Genomic DNA, 2,639 nt, shown 5'->3' on the forward strand with positions numbered 1-2,639 from the left:
TGTCGCCTTCAAAATAAAAGCACGTCCTAAAATGGTCAGGTTCGGAAAGTTCTTCAAGTTCTAGCTATGTTCCAGTTGAAATCTTTCTTTAATCTCTATTACTCATTTAATCTTCCACTGCTGGGTGGGAAAAAAAATATATAGGACATTAGTCTACATTGTCCACCTTATTATGGTTTCCAGTCTTAGGGCGTGTCCATTTTAGGACTAAATTGGGCACTGACTTCAACATGTGTGGCAGTCTGTCTCCACAAATTATATATACGGTACTTCAATGACTAATATGAAGTATCAAACAGATGTTATATGCCTATTCTGTCACTTGAAAAAGTACTGAAGAGTCAGACTAAATGGCATGTTTCTGATCTAAATACAAAGAAATGTTAAGGACTTAAAAATGCAAGCGTACTCCTGCATCTGTCAAGCAAGACATTTTCCTGCTTGAACAGTCTTGGTAAGGTCATCTTTGAAAAAGAGATCTCTGATCTGAGTGGAACTAATGTAGTTAAATAAAGGTTAAAAGAAATAGAATGAAACAAACAGTTTGTAAGTTTCAAAGAAGTTAACACAAGGCTTTCCTCTTGCACATTCAAACATCTCACTGTCTCAAAGAAGACAATTGGCTTTATCAATATGCAGAAAATGCTAATCGCACCTAGTTGCAGCACGCCACAGCTGTTGTGTTCACTAAATTCTCAGCTCTGACATGGTAAACAGTCAATAATTGCATCGGTTTTGGGGTGGCACCAATATGTCAAGGGAGGCCATACAACTTGTTGCTATCCCCTGGAGACACCCCTGCATGGTTAGCTTGCCAAATCACGCATGGCATGCAAAACTAAAGATGTGGATGCAAACTAAATGGGTATCTAGCTTTAATAACACAGTTTAAAGCATTTAAATATTATGATTACCTAGGCCTTCACTTGGTTATCCTGAAAGGAGTAATATCCTTGAGAAAAATATACTTTGATTGTTAATGTAAGCAACAGAAGTTGTCCTTGTCATTTCAGCAAAGTCTAAGGAGAACTGTCTGGCCAATGTATGTAACAAACTCAAACTGAGGAGTGTTAAAGTAGAAATAATTACAACATGGTGTTGTCCCATAATGGAGTAGACCATTTGTTCCTCACTTGGAGTCCAGGACCCCAAGGTGGGAAAAACCCTGCACCTATGATCTTGAACCCCCCACACCAACATTCTCTGAAGGTTCAAGGCCTTTTGGAGGTAGTCCAATTTAGATTTGCACCTAAAATCCTGATATAAAACTTATTAAATATAGCACAGAATCTTTGGTACACTGTAAACCCCCTGCAAATAATAAGAAAAAATGCTAGTAAGCCTGATAACTGAAAAAAAAGTTAATGTGAGTTAAGTAAATGCTGAGTCAAATAGACTTATTATGTAAATAAACTCCTCTAAAGTTGACTATTTTAGAAGTGACATAGCCTGAGAATACTGGGTACAGTTGCATTCTTAAAGGATTAGAATTACCAGGTTATATAACTAAAAACCCTCACAGATGTATACTTTTTTACTTACTTGTTCATACTAAAAATGTAATAAATAAATACATGGGAAAAATTAATAAAACATATGTTCTTATAAAAATTAAATATAGTTGTCACATTGGGAAACCATGTGCAGATGTATTTTCCTTTTTTTTTTTTTAATGAAACAATTAAAATCGAAGCTGAATTTTTATGCAGGTCTTTTTAGGTTGGGGCTTCAAGGACAAAAAGGTTTGTCATCACTGGAGCAGACCAAAACTAACGGTCATTCCAGCATCAACAACAGTGTTTTTTTATTTTGAAAATCTTACCGGAAACAGTCTTATCAAATAAGTTGGACTTTGGCTGCTGGCTCGCTTCCGGGAAATTTGGGCTTGCGACACGCGGGGACTTGCACACCACACATTCTGCAGTACCATTCTTTACATTTTATTCACCCGGTCAAATCTGCTTGAGCTCCAACTTTTAGAGTTTGATCCCGGTCTTTAGGCAGCCGCACGCGCTCTAAATCTACTGCGACGGTACAGAATGTAGGGTGAGGAAATCTCCACTTGATTTATAGGCGTGGCAAGCAGGTAGTGAGAAATACATGTCCAAAAACGGAAAGCTGTCAAACTTAAATTTACATGACTGGGCTTCAGTCATTTAGACAGGGCGTAGGGCGACATCTAGTGGCTACAGAGGGGGTAGACTGAGACTAGTGCTGCTCTGCTGAGAAGGAAATCATTTCTAGTATTACAATGTAGAAATACCTCACACCCAACCTTTAAACAGTCAAGCCAGTCTATTTCAAACTTAATTTAGTTTAATGCAGTTGCACATCACAGTTATCATTGATCCATCTTGACTGTATCATCTGTTCCTCAATCAAAAACAGTTTACAGTAATATAACTGTCATCTCTGGATAATTCTGTGGTTAAAGATTAAAAACATGCTTGAATTATCTCAGAAACCTCACAAGTATTTGTGCAATTCATACAACCTAAAGTTGATTCCGAGAAGATTTAACCCCTAAAAACAGTGCCCTTTATCTCCCACATATGATCAATCTTCATTCTCTTAATACTGATTAACTGAATGGAAATAACATTTCAGAGCTGATGCAAAACAATCACAGAGACGGATGA

The sequence above is a fragment of the Cheilinus undulatus genome, linkage group 21 (genome assembly GCF_018320785.1).
Source record: "Cheilinus undulatus linkage group 21, ASM1832078v1, whole genome shotgun sequence".
In the NCBI taxonomy this organism is placed as follows: domain Eukaryota; kingdom Metazoa; phylum Chordata; class Actinopteri; order Labriformes; family Labridae; genus Cheilinus; species Cheilinus undulatus.